Genomic DNA, 15,254 nt, shown 5'->3' on the forward strand with positions numbered 1-15,254 from the left:
TATCCTGCTGGAGAAGATTATACGAGATGCAGTTGTGAATAGATATGGCACACTAATCACAAAAGATCACATGCTACTCGCCTATGCCGACGACATCGATATCATAGGTAGGTCACCGGAAGTAGTACTGCAGCCTTTGAAAGAATCGAAAGAGAGTCAGAGAAAATGGGTCTGGCAGTAAATGGAGATAAGACGAAATGGATGGTTTCAACTCCCAAAAAGCCTTGCACAACCGAGCAGATAAAGAAAATGGAGAAAGTTGGGAACCACAACTTTGAGACAGTCAGTAACTTTATCTACCTCGGAACTTCCGTAACCGAAACGAATGACACCAGTTTTGAGATTAAGAGAAGAATAATACTGGCAAACAAATGCTACTTTGGACTAAGTAAGCAGTTTAGAAACAAGGCCACCTCTCGACAGACGAAGATTACACTATTCAAGACACTGATACTACCCGTGCTGTTATATGGTTCAGAAGCATGGGTACTTGTGAAAGCAGATGAGGTAGTGCTTGGAGTATTTAAGAGAAAGATTCTTCGTAAAATATATGGACCAGTTTGCGTTAATGGAGAATATAGACGACGTAAGAACCACGAGCTGTATTAGCTGTATGGCGACGATTGCATAGTTACACGCATTAAAATACAACGCGTTCGACCGCTATCGTGATTTCGACAGACGGACGGAGGTCGGACGGACTCAGAACGTCAAAACGATCAAGAATTTATACACGTTAGTGGGTCCTAGATGAATATTTCGACGTGTTATAAATGGTCTGACTAGATTAGTATATCCCTATACTATGGGAAAAAATGAAACTGGTGGGTAACAAAAAAAATAGGAATCACAGGGGCCATCGGCCACCGTCAGGAGTGTCTACTTTCCATTATACGGACGGAGCAGATTTATTGCAAATCAACTTGGATATAAATCCAGTAGGTGAGCTCTTAAGTGTTAAACAAATTTGGGTTTGGAGCAGCTAAAGAAAAGATTGAATGGGTTGGTGTGTTCACTCGGTGGCCAGTTTGGCCCATTCTGATACCCCAGAAAGAAAGAGAAGAGAAAGAATATATGACACCTCGGACCATATCGAAAGTTTGTACACGAATTAAAGAAACGAGAAGAATGAAATACCAGAGCGGGTGGTGAAACGACTATCCCTCACCAACCATGTGTGTGCCTTCGCTGGATCTCATTGCACCCTCTGTCGGAAACTTCCCGTCTCGTCCACAAATCTCAAGAGTCCTTCTAAAGGTACGTTCTCAAGATTATTCAGATCGCAGAAGAACAGCTTCTCCCGAAAGGGGGGCCATGTTCGGTTCATGTTTTGATATAGCTGCTATATAAACCGATCTTGGGTCTTGACTTCTTGAGCTTCTAGAGGGCGCATTTCTTATCCAATTTGGCTGAAAATTTCTTATCCGATTTGGCTGAAATTTTGCAGGTGGTGTTTTGATATCACATCCGACAACAGTGCCGGGCATGGTTTAAATCGGTTCATAACCAGTGTTGCCGTTTTTGGTAGGTTCCTACCAAAATTGGTAGGTTTTTATTCTCTTGGTAGGTTGGTAGGCTGATAAGTACCAAGTTAATTACTGAAAAAAACGCGAGGTATAATTCCCTTCTTGTTGTTTCTGTGTATTCGTTAAGAGTGCAGAATTTAGCCAAGCGAGGGGCTAAGAAGTTGCAAAGGGTGTCATTGCTTCAAATTTCAAGAAAAATGGCGTAAATGCTGGTACGAGTTTTAAGGAATCTCTTCCAAACTTTCTGGATAGAAATGAGAGAAGCCTCTCATTACCTTCAACATACGTGTCTAATATGGTCTAAATCGATCAATAGCTTGATACAGCTCCCATATAAACCTATCTCCCGATTTAGCTTCTTGAGCCCCTATAAGGTGCAATTCTTATTCGAATGATCTGAAATATAACACAATGACTTCTACAATGTTCAGCATTCATTTATGGTCCGAATCGGATTATACCCTCCACGGTGGAGGGTATATAAGATTCGGCCCGGCCGAACTTAGCACGCTCTTACTTGTTTTTTCTATGACGAGTGGTTTTTCTATTCGAAAAAGTATTTTTTTTTTTTTTTACTTCATATGCCCACTTTACTCATGCAAAAAATGTTTTGTATCAATTTGGAAACTATTATTGGCCGAAATGGTTATTTTGGGTAATCACTTTAGCTCAGAGCATGTCTGTCTATGACACTGAACGCCGGGGTTCGAATTCTAGCAAGGACATTATAACAAATTTTCAGCGGTGGTTATCACCTCCTAAAGCTGGCAACATTTACTTACTTTGACTATAGAATGGATGTCCCTTAGCATATAGCTTAAAACTTGTATTGGAAAGCTATCATTGATATGTGAGAAGTTTGTCCCCGTTCCTTAATGGAATTTTCATGGGAATAAATTTTCATTTCAAAAAAATTGCCGAAATGACCAATTTGAAGGATGTATCAACAGGCGCCTGGACCACCTAACACATCATCTCAGCAATAACCATTCAAAATTTCAAAGAGTTATCTCTACCCGTTCTCAAATGGCAGCTGTTTAACTAGTTGTTTCGATTCTATCCTAATGTGAGACGGCATATTACAGTCGCAATGGCAAACTATTACCCAGTCCTCGGAAAGTGCCGCGTGGCAAAAACAAAAACTAAAACTAAAACATGGTACAACCAGAAATGTTGAGATGCTACTGAAGCCAAAAAAAAACGGCATACAGAGCAAACCTACGGTCAGTAACAAGGCGCCAGGCAAAGAAGACACATATGTATATCGGGAGAATAGGAGAGAGGCGAAACGTCTATTGCACAGAAAGAAGAGTGAAATGAAAAGACGTGAGTGTGATCACCTTCGGTAGAGACAAAGAAGTAAATCTGGTAACAGATACAGTTAATGTGCTTTGGATATGAGAAGATAAATTTTTCCTACAGCTGGAATCCGATAGCGCAGAAACAATCGATGATTATGCTATAGAAAGTTTATATATGGTCAGAATTAGGTCTACATAATAGTAACCCGGCCCTAAGCCAGAAGAAAGCAGGAGCCGATAGGTTGACAACTGAACTATTGAAGACTGGTGACGACACGCTGATAAGGTGTAAACATTAGGAAACAAGACAGAGCGGGCCAACTACAGAGGAATAAGTCTTCTTCCCTTCACATATAAGATACTCTCGAGCGTACTATGTGAAAGATTAAAATCTGGCTCCCAATGATATATTTTGGCCCAATCAATGCGACGTAAGAGTTGTTGGGATATATCTTTAATACAGGGTGAAATACAGGCTGTCAAAGTTCACCACCTTCCACATCTCCAACCCCATAGGGGCAAGAGTCATAAATTATGGAAATGGGCTTAGATGATCAAAAGTTATAGCCCCTAGAAGGTTGGTGATGTAAAAAGTGGTAAATTTTGACACCCTCTATTAAAGATATAAACCAACAACGCAATTTTTCTGGAAGCCTATATCCTTCTTTATGACCTAAGTTAAACAGATAAAAAGTTGTGGACTTATTTCCAAATTTTTCGCCGTTTAACAAACTGTGCGACGTTGACATAAATTAACGTACCAAAATGCAACGACTACAATTTTCTAAGTCATGTTATCAGAATGAATGAAGAAGCTCAAGCTAAGAAGTCTTTCGGAGTGTATATAAGGTACGGCTCAGTCGATCTTAACGCGCTTTTACTTTTTTTTTAATTCATCAAGTGGTTGCGTAGTTTTTTATTATCCCAATGTGGTACTGATGCTTAGTTTTATCCCGATTATTTAACGAACGTAAATCATTGAATCGTCCTGCAACCATTGATTTGTGAGGAGTTTGCCCCTGTTCCTAAAGGAAACGTTCATGGGCAAATTTGCATTTGCAAACCATTCCAATTACCAGTTATCCAATATTTACATTCAGTGACAGTCAAGTTGTTGTTACTAGCCTATTTTCCCATGAATTTTCCATTAAGAAAAAGGGGATACTTTTCTTTTATCAAAGAATGCAGTCCTATTCAAGTTTTACCTCAATGATATGAGACCTCCTTCTATATGCCGAGTCTGAATGGCGTTTCGCTTGGTAACACCGCTTGTTAGCATGGCTTACAAATGTCGCCAGCGTTTTTAAGGGGATAACCACCGCTGAAAAATTTTTATACCCACCACCATAGAATAGGGAGTATACTAAACTAGTCATCCGTTTGTAACACCTCGTAATATTGATCTGCGACCCCATAAAGTATATATATTCTTGATCGTCTGGACATTTTGAGTCGATCTAGCCATGTCCGTCCGTTCGTTTTTCGAAATAACGATAGCGGTCGAACGCATAAAGCTAGCCGCCTGAAATTATGTACAGACTCATCTTATTGATGTAGGTCAATGGGGATGGCAAACGGGGCAAATCGGTTCAGATTTGGATATAGCTCCCATATAAACCGATCTCTCGATTTGAAATATTCAGCCCCTAGAAGCCGCAATTGTTATCCAACTGGACTGAAAATTTGCATGTAGTGTTCTGTTACGACGTCCAATAACCGTGTCAAATACGATTGAAATCGGTCTATAACCTGATATACCTCCCAATTTGACATCTTGAACCCCTGGATAATACAACTTTTGTCTGATTTGGAAAAAAATTGGCCCGTGGTGTTCTGTTACGACTTTCAAAAACTGTGCCAAGTACGGTCCAAATCGGTCTTTAACCTGATGTTGCTCCCATATAAACCGATCTGTCGATTATCCTTTTGCTGTTACTAGAAGCTTTAATTTTTACCTGGTTTAGCAGAAATTTTGTACGTAGAGTAAAAACATGACTTTCAACTAGTTTTATTTTGTGTCAATATTACCCTGACCTCTGCGCCACGGTGGCCTCCAGAGAAGTTGTTGTCATAATGGGCAATACAGGATATGGCGACTTATTTTTACCACGCACGTAGGATAGGTTAGGTTAGATTGGAAAGAGGGTGCAGATATTAATCCGCCCCATGCCACTATGGGCATACATCTATGCCTGTAATCGGCTTGTTGTGCGCTCTAAAAACTATAAAGTAACCGCTAAAAAGAAAATTTTAAGTTAGGAATTCCGTGCTACTTACAAAATCCTTAATTGTTTTCAATGCCACTCCCCTAAGTTGGTTTATGTGTGATATATTGTGTCTCCACCTAAGTACCGGTATCTGTTAGACGCGAAAGCCGGGCAATGACAAAGGAAATGCTCCAACACATGCTATCACTTGCCGCACCGATTTTACATAAGTGAGCTCGTAGTCCTATGTGTCCCGTTATGATACCAATAGCTATACTGACCTCCTTCTTGCTTCGTTTCAGTAATAGCCTCGTCTTCTCACGATCTGGATCTTCCATAGAATTTTCGCCGTCCTACCGACCGTTTCGCTGTTCCACAATGTTGTATGCGCATTCGTCGCCCACTCCCTTAACTCGGACTGCGTCGACCCGAAAGGCTTCGGGTTAACCAAGTTTATTGACGGCCGTCCTCTGGCCTTCACCGCCAAATCGTCTGCCCTTTCATTTCCGCTTACTCCGTTATGGCCTGGCACCCAAACGATGCGGATTTTCCCATCCTCAGAGAAGGCGTTAATCTCCTTCTTACACTGCAAGACTGTTCGTGACCTTACCGTCCTGGTTCTTATTGCCCTTATGGCAGTTTTACTGTCGGTAAAGATGTTCACATTCGACGTCCTCGCGTTAGCACCACACCACTTCACACATTCCGTGATCGCCCGGATATCCGCCTGCAGGACCGTATTATGGTCAGGCAGTCTAAAACATATCTCAGTCCCTGGGTTTTCAACCCTCAGGCCCACACTGTCCTCTAGCTTTGATCCATCCGTGTATCATGATCTTCCAGATGGCAATACTAGGGTTCCCTCAATCCAAAACTGTGCCGATGGCAGCAGTGCCTCGCACTCGACTTCAAGGTTCATCTCAGGTATCCGATCGGAAGCCTCTCCACTTCCTTCCAGCTTTCCAATCGTCGCCTCGATTATACCGCGATGGTATGAGCTGCTCCCATCCTCAATCCGTTCTCCCATCGCCTTAAGTCTCATAGCCGCAGTGGCTGCCTCACACTTAATCTGTATGTCAATGGGTCGGATATCTAGAATAGTCTCCAGTGCCCTAGTGGACGTGGTCCTCATCGCTCCGCCCATGCCAAGACAACATGTTCTCTGAACATGTGGTATGGTCCTTATGTTGCACTTTTCTCCATATCAGTCCACCAAACTATAGAGGCGTACGTAAGTATTGGTCTAATCACGCTCCTGTAGAGCCAGTGGACTTTCCTAGGATTCAGGCCTTATTTCGAGCCTACGGCCCGTCTACACAGTGCCCAACATCTGTGAGCCTTCTCAGTACGCTCCTGAATGTGACACTTCCAATTCAGTTTCCTGTCCAAGATTACACCTAAGTAAAGGGTGATTTTTTTGAGGTTAGGATTTTCATGCATTAGTATTTGACAGATCACGTTGGATTTCAGACATGGTGTCAAAGAGAAAGATGCTCAGTATGCTTTGACATTTCATCATGAATAGACTTACTAACGAGCAACGCTTGCAAATCATTGAATTTTATTACCAAAATCAGTGTTCGGTTCGAAATGTGTTCATTCACCGTAACGTTGCGTCCAACAGCATCTTTGAAAAAATACGGTCCAATGATTCCACCAGCGTACAAACCACACCAAACAGTGCATTTTTCGGGATGCATGGGCAGTTCTTGAACGGCTTCTGGTTGCTCTTCACTCCAAATGCGGCAATTTTGCTTATTTACGTAGCCATTCAACCAGAAATGAGCCTCATCGCTGAACAAAATTTGTCAAAATTTGAACACATTTCGAACCGAACACTGATTTTGGTAATAAAATTCAATGATTTGCAAGCGTTGCTCGTTAGTAAGTCTATTCATGATGAAATGTCAAAGCATACTGAGCATCTTTCTCTTTGACACCATGTCTGAAATCCCACGTGATCTGTCAAATACTAATGCATGAAAATCCTAACCTCAAAAAAATCACCCTTTATTTGACCTCGAAATCGTCTTATTGAGGAAACGTGAACAGGCATATTTCAGTCTTCTCTGTGTTAACATTGAGACCTCTGGATCTAGCCCAGTTATATGCCAAATGTAAGACCCTTTGGTCTTCTGCATAGCTGGTTCGGATCCTTACCTCTTAGAAGTGTTATAACATCGTAGGCGTAGCAGACGGGTTCAAATACCTCCTCAGTCAGCATCAGTTATAGGTCAATTATGGTGGTCACCCATAGGAGTGGCGATAAAATGCCCCCCTGTGGCGTGCCTGTGCCACTTTCTCCCTTATATTTATGCCATTGGACACACAATTTATCCACCTGTTAAGAAACAGAAGAAGCATATCGTTTACCCAGTCTCTAAGGACCGGGTCCACCCGGTACTAATCTAAGGATTGCATCAGTGTGTCGCTTCGCACATTGTTAAAAGCCCACTCGATGTCAATGCATACCGCCAGTGTGTACGTTTTGGCATCGAACGATTCTTCTACTTTATGCACAACCTCGTGCAGGGCAGTCTCCACCGACCTTCCCTTCAAATAGGCATGCTGTTTGTATTTGAACAGTTCGCTGGATGTCATGGTGTCCACAATACGTTCCATGGTTTTGAGTAGAAAGGATGTAAGGCTTATGGGTCTGTAGGCCTTTGGTGTCGCATAACTTGCCTTGCCGGGCTTAGGTATAAACACCACTCTTGCCTTCTGCCATACTATCGGAGTATATGAAAGTCCTAGGCACGCTGTGAAAATGTTGGCCTGACGAGGCACCAGATAGTCTGCCTCTTTCTGTAATAACGCCGGAAATATCCCATCAGGTCCGGGTGATTTAAATGGTTTGAAGCTCCTCAAGTCTTCCTTCACCATAAATTCCGTTATTACAAACCTTCGATCCACGTCATTATTCCAAGATTCCGGTGTCTCCGTGAGTCCCGTCGTATCCCGTGGAAAATGGGGTTTCGTCAGAAGCCTCAACATGTCCTCCGTTGTCTCTGCTCTCAATCCCATGTCGTCTACTAAAGTTTCAGTTTGGACATGGGTTTTTGAGAGAAACTCTTTTATCTTGGCGACGTCATCAATCCTATCGACCTGTTCACAGAAAAGCTTCCAGGAGGCACGTTTTGCCTCTCTGGTAATCTTATTGTATTCCTTGTGCCGTGTGTAATACAGATCCCAACAAACTTCCGCTTTTTTACGATGTGCTCTGTTCAAAAGTCTGCGGACCTCCTTCCTATTATTGCGAATCTCCACGATCATCCAGGGTTTTTCTTGGGCTGATTTACTTTCTCGAAGAGAATAACTATCTTCGAAGGATCCCACCAGTGCAGTCGTAATTCTGTTGAAATGTTCGTCAATCTCTTCTATGCTTCGACAATCTAAATTATCATGCCCAAGTCTTCTTCTGAGTAGCCTTCCGAATTTTGTCCAGATGGTTTTCAACTTATTCCGGAAGCTTATCGGATTCGGCGAAACATATCATCACATCTAATACCTTCTCCCTAATCCTATTAACAAAGGTAGCGGTGTTACCAATATTAAGTGTTATTAGGTCCTTAGTATTCAAGAACTCTGCCAGGGCTTGGCCCCGCTCATTAGTGTTGGTGCTACTCCATGAAATGTGGTGAGAGTTCGCATCGCACCTTATTAGTATCTCGTTTCCTGTCTGTTTTGCTTTCCTCTCCAGCTGTTGCACCCGACGTGGGTGGCGGTGTCGAAGAGTCGAAAGGCAAATAAAGTGCTCGTCTCCCTGTCTCACCACTGTTGCATCCGAAAATATATAATTCAAATTTCAGAGTATCAGTGATAGCATAGAATAATTGGTAGTTGATATGGTTTAGTCCAGAGACTTTGTCCCGGGTCGTCCATGGCTCCCGAAGCAAGGCAATATGTATCTTGCCCTTGCTGATTTTCTCCATCAGAGCGTGTGTAGCAGTCTCGATCCGGTGGAGATTTATCTGGATTACCTAAATCATTGGTCCTCCAGTAAATGGGCATCTTGGGAGTAGGTGATGATCTCATCGTCTGCTCCCTGTTCTTTAGACTGCATTGACTTTCCTGTCACTGCCCCGTCAATGTCTAGTCCAGTCTTCCGACTTTTTATAAAGTCGGTAATGGTTCCATCGTCGGGTCCCTGTTCGTTAAGCTTTACTGGGTTTCCATTCCCTGTCCTGCCTGTTGTTTCAATACTAGGATCTTTGCCTATCTTAGCCTTCCAAATCTTAAGTAAATGGGCTTCTTGGGAGTAGGTGATGGTACCATCATCGGCTCCCAGTTCGTTGGGTTGCATTGAGTCTCCTGTAGCTGCGCTGCCTAATGTTTCAATATTAGGATCTTTACCTATCCCAGTATTCCGAATCTTTAAGTCGGTGATGGGTCCGTCGTCGGGTTCCTGGTGTTGGGCTGTGTTGGGTCTCTCGCCACTGCACTGTCTGATATTTTAGTATTAGGATCATTGTCTTTCCAATATTGAGAGATGCCGTGATTGTCTCGTTGTCGGCCACCTGTTTGTTGGGCGGTGTTGAGTCACCTCCCACTGCACGGCCTGGTGTCACAGAATGAAAATTTTTGCCTATCCTAGTCTTCCCAATCTTGAAAAAGACAGCTTTGCTTCCGCAGTGCGCCATGCCTTTAATCTTAGCCAAACTCGTCACGGAGACATGATTAATTCCAATCACAAAGAGAGTTCCTTCCTCCTTCTCCTCCTGTGGAAGACCTCTCACTTCTTTGCGACCAAGCCTTGGTTTTGCTTGCCCAAGCATCCCAACATGCGTTTCGTCGCAAATTTACTGCCCCATCCCTTGATGAAGACCGTAACCTTTGTGAGCTGGAGGATATCCACCTTTCTCACAAGGATGAGCTTTGCGCCCTCCCAGGGAGCGTGAATACCTCTGACGAGCTGTTTGACGGTATAAATACATTCCGCCGACGCAAAACGCAGCGTAAAATGTCCCCTCTAAACTCGCAGCTCATCATTTGTATGGGTGGACCCGCTACAGAGTTCCACACATGTTCAAAAATCCGATCGTTAACCAGATCCTCCACTTGGGAACGATGATCTGGTGGAATCCTACTGGATACACAGCCGATATTGATGACTGCATAAGTCAGCTCATCTCTGTTGTGCTTCCTTGCCACTCTGGCGTAAGAGGGGGCCCCTTACCATTCTCAGCGACCATCTTTCCCTTCCGTGATGGCTGTGGCCTCCTTTTGGAAGTCACAGTCCTCCATGAAGACTCATGGGCCGTGCGCGCCTTCTTCGTTCCTGTTCCAACTTTGTCCACCTCCGCAGGACACAGTCTGGAGTCTCCATTGCGGGATAACTGGCTTGGTTTTCCCAGAGTACTTGAAAGCGGGGAGCTCTTTTTCTTCTTCAGTATTTTAGCAGTGTTATGGTCTTCGGGAGATCTGATTCTTTTTCCAGCTTCCGTAGAAGTGCTTGGAATGTCAGTTCTATCTCTTCCAGCATCCTGCACTTTTGCCCGATTACGCTGCCGGTACATACTCCTCTGTCTCCTTCGTCGTGCACCGGATCGCTTTCTCGGTCTGCTTGTGAGCTTAGCAAAGCCATCGCTCACTTCCGCTGTCATCCCGATGCCCTCATCTCTCGATTCGGCTGCGATGACTGTTTCATTGGCACAGTCACTGTCTGAATCCGAGTCAGAAACTCCACCTTTTCTTAAAGGTTGGGGACGAACTTTGCATCCCTCTGGTTTATCCGTCTCTTTCTCATTTATTAGTCTGACGACTAGTTGTGCGCTTGAAGGGCTCGACGACAGGGCTCAAGAGGTAAACTAGGAAGATCGGTTTATATGGGAGCTGTATTAGGCTAAAGACCGATTCAGTCGTTGCACAACATTTCAGCCAAATCGGATAATAATTACGACCTCTAGAGGCTTAAGAAGTCAAGATCCCATATTGGTTTATATGGCAGCTATATCAGGTTATAGACCGATTTGAACAATACTTAGCATAGTTGTTGGAAGTCATAACAAAACACGTCATGCAAAAATTTCAGCCAAATCGGATGGGAATTGCGCCCTCTAGCGATTCAAGAAGTCAAGTTTGATTTATATGGCAGCTATATCAAAACATGGACCGATAAGGCCCATTTACAATCCCAACCGACCTACACCAATTACAAGTATTCCTCCAAAATTTCAAGCTGCCAGCTTTACTCGTTCGAAAGTTAGCGTGCTTTCGACAGACAGACGGACATGGCTAGATCGACTTAAAATGACATGACGATCAAGAATATATATACTATATTCCTCTGAGAGAATATTTCGAGGAGTTACAAACAGAATGACGAAATTAGTATGCCCCCATCCTATGGTGGAGGGTATAAAAAATTTCATTAAACAGTTTTATTATAAACAAATAAAAATGTGTTAAGTTAGGCCGGGCCGAATCAGTGGAACCCGCGACCATGGATTATACTAAAAATATACCACCAATGAATTTAGTTGAAGGGCACACGTGAAGGTTAGGTTAAGTTATGTTGAATGGGTTGCCCACCATAGGTGAGTTCACTCGGAGACCAGTTTGGCCCATTGTGGTACAAAGTGAGACCACGCACGGAGAAAATACACTAAACTGGAAGAATGGAAAACCAAAGCGAGGGCTAAAACACCCATCTCCAACGCAAGAACGTATGTACCTTCGCCGGATCTAAACGCCCCTCCCTCGGAATCATCTCGTTCCGTGCACAAATCTCGGGAGATATTTCGGAGGTTCGTTCGCAAGTTCATCTATTGTAGATTCCAGAAGAATGTACTTTACGTACAAAATTTAACCAAATCGGTTTATAATACCCTCCGCCAAAGAATGGGGGTGTACCAACTTCTCTATTCTGTTTTTATAACACATCAAACAATTGGTGTAAGACCCCATAAAGTATATATTGTATATTCTGGATCGTCATGACATTTAAAGTCGATCTAGCCATGTCCGTCCGTCTGTCCATATGTCTGTCTGTGGAAAACATGCTAACTTTCAAAGGAATAAAGCTATAAACCAAACTTGGGTCTTGATATTTTAAGACTGTAGAGGGCGCAATTCTGCACAATTTTTAACGTATGCGGCTGAAATAGTGCACGAAGTGGTTTGTTATGACTTCCACATAAACCGATCCTGGATCTTGACTTCTTGAGCCCATAGAGGACGCAATTATTATCCGATTTGGCTTAAACTTTACATAAAGTCTTTTGTTTAGACTTTTAACAACTATGCCAAGTATAATTCTAATCGGTTCACAACCTGATATAGCTCACATATAAAATGACCTCTCGATTATACTTCTTAAGCCTTTTGAGGACGCAATTATTATCCGATTTGGCTGAAATTTTGTACAACGACTTTTTTTCAACATGCGTGCCAAATATGGTCAGTATAATTCTCGGTTTGTAATCTGATATAGCTCCCATATACACCGATCTCACGATATTACTTCTTGAACCCCTATAGGGCGCAATTATTTTCGGATATGGCTCAACTTTTCCACAATGACTTGTACTATGGTCTCCAATATCCAAACCAAGTATGGTCCGATCGGTCCATAACCTGATGTGGGTCCAATAGCATGGCAATTTTAACCATTATCCTTTGTTTGCCTAAAAAAAGATACTTTTCAAAGAACTTGACCAATGCAATCTATGGAAAAGGGTATATAAGATTCGGCCGGCCGAATTTAGCACACTTTTCCTTGTAAAAGAGCTATAACAGGTTATAGACCGATCTGGATCGTACTCGATACGAATGTTAGAAGAAGTCAAGTAATATGGGAGCTATATCAAAATCTAAGCGATTATGGCCCATTTGCAAACCCCAATGACCTACATCAATAATAAGTATTTGTGCTAAATGTTAACGTCACTAACGCGACAAAATATTAATTTTAAAAATATTATTTTTCCAAATATTTCAATAGTCGTAAACTAAAACCCTATGTTCTGGGATGTATACAAACTGAATAAAGAGTTTTTGTATAATTCCCAGGGGTTGTAGTCTTGTCAAGTACTTTAATATATTATGGATATGTTTTTTTATTAATTATTAAAAAATAACAACTTCTCAATAGTTCTTAAAAATGCATAATTTGAAAATATTGAGGGTTTTAAAAGAAAAATCTTTAACCCAAACAATCTTTGATTGGCCACGCGTGTCCTTAACTCATGCCACTCGCCAAAGATCTTGGTAAACAGTTTAACAACATAATTTGTGGTCTAAACCCACTTCAGCATTAACCAACTGTCGCTATAATCTGCCATTGTTTTTCCTAACCTGGTTATGAATGACAAACGGTTCAAGTGTGGACACACTCCTTAGCTAAAACTGGCTAAAGACTCGTTTGGAGTTGGTGTGGTGGACGAAAGTGTTAACATTTTGATATCATTTAACGCCAAAGTGCCAACAAAAGCCCTATGCATGATATCCTAGACACGTGAACACTACAAATGGTGGGGGTGGTGGCTAAATGGTTGGTGGTCTCTACGGTTGAAACCATTGAGCCGCCACGTGCTCAAGCGCACTTGGTAGCTACCAATTTTTTATCTTCCATTAATAGCCGGTATTGGCATGTGGTAGTGTTTTTGTTTGCTTGCCTTTGTCTCCCGGTGTCATCGATGGGAAGTTCACATTGTCCGTGTTTAAAGTCCATTTAGAATTATAATTAGGTTATTATGAAGTTGTTTGAATTTGGCGCCGCCTTTAAATGACACGTGTGGGTGTTTATTTGTCTTCACATCTGTTTAAAGCTCATATAGTAATATTATCCACTTATACATGGATTATGTAATACGCTAAAAAATAGTAGTCTTTCTTCCCACGATTTCCTTTGGGAAGAAGGAGGATTTCTTCTCATAATGAACAATGTTGGCCAATTCAATTTTAGCCCAGTGATTAGGTTTATTTTAATAGACAAATTAGCATTTCTTAGTAGCCAGGCGAATAAATCAAATCAGCAAATTACATGAATCTGCCCAAAAAGCGCTCGAATGAATGTGTAGACTATTTTGGGCATTGTCATAATCGTAATCTGCGTTAAGGCATCAGTGACTTGGCGAACAATTACAAGTAGGAATTGCTTGTGTATTACTGATTTATATTGGAAAAACATAAATTTTTCAAAGAGTTGCCTGTGCTATTTTTATTATAATTTTTCACACGTTTTGCGCTAAATTTATTTATTTTCGACAATTAAAGAGCTTTTAGTGAAATACCATGCAACGAAAATAGTATATCGCTTGACTAAAAGTTTAACAATATAAGTGCCTTTATCTGAATTCCATATGATCTTTATTGGTCTACGAATTTAAGTTTGGATATAAGGTGTATTCCATTCGTAAAATACTTCATTTCAGCCCGATATCTCATGATGTCTGATTTAGTGGTGTTTTCGGGGGAGAGGTGGTCCCCCAGATACTTGGCCCTGAAAAATATCAGCATCGTGCTCTTCTTCCAAATACCATTTATTTAAACCCCATATTGTCATTGCTTAAGAGGAGTTTACAGGATGAGGCGTCCCCCAAACACATGGCCCCAAAATAGGTTATCAAATTCCTTTTCTAATCTCAAAATACCTTTCATTTGAGCCACATATTGGCATGGTCGAAAAATTTTTCCCTTTGGAAGTGTTTTGGGAAAGGGATGGTGCCCTAAATACATGATCCTACATTTGGATAACAAATTCGTATTATACTCCCAAATACCTTTATTTGAGCCACATATTTATTTTGGTGGTGTTTTGGGAAAGGGGTGATGCCCTAAATACATGGTCCCACATTTGGATACCAAATTCGTATTATACTCCCAAATACCTTTATTTGAGCCCCATTATGCGATAGTCAGTAAAAAATTGCTGTTTGTGGGGTATTTTGGGAAAGGGGTAGACCCCCAGAAAATTGGTCCCGAAAATGGGTATCAATTCTTTTCTACCCCCCAATACCTTTCATTTAAGCTCCACATATATCTATATATCATTTATTTGAACCCCAATATTGCCATTGCCCTCAAATTCGTTTTATAATCTCATTTAAACTCCTTATTGCAAAAGTCAATGGGGGTTGTTATGGTGATGGGACGTCCGCTAGACAGTTGACCAACTAATATTGATATCAGATACGTGGTCTACTCCCACATACCTTTAATTTAAGCCCTATATTTCCATAGTCGGCAAACATGACCGGCTTGGGGGTGTTTTGTGGATG

This window comes from Stomoxys calcitrans, chromosome 1 (genome assembly GCF_963082655.1).
Source record: "Stomoxys calcitrans chromosome 1, idStoCalc2.1, whole genome shotgun sequence".
Taxonomy (NCBI): Eukaryota; Metazoa; Arthropoda; class Insecta; order Diptera; family Muscidae; genus Stomoxys; species Stomoxys calcitrans.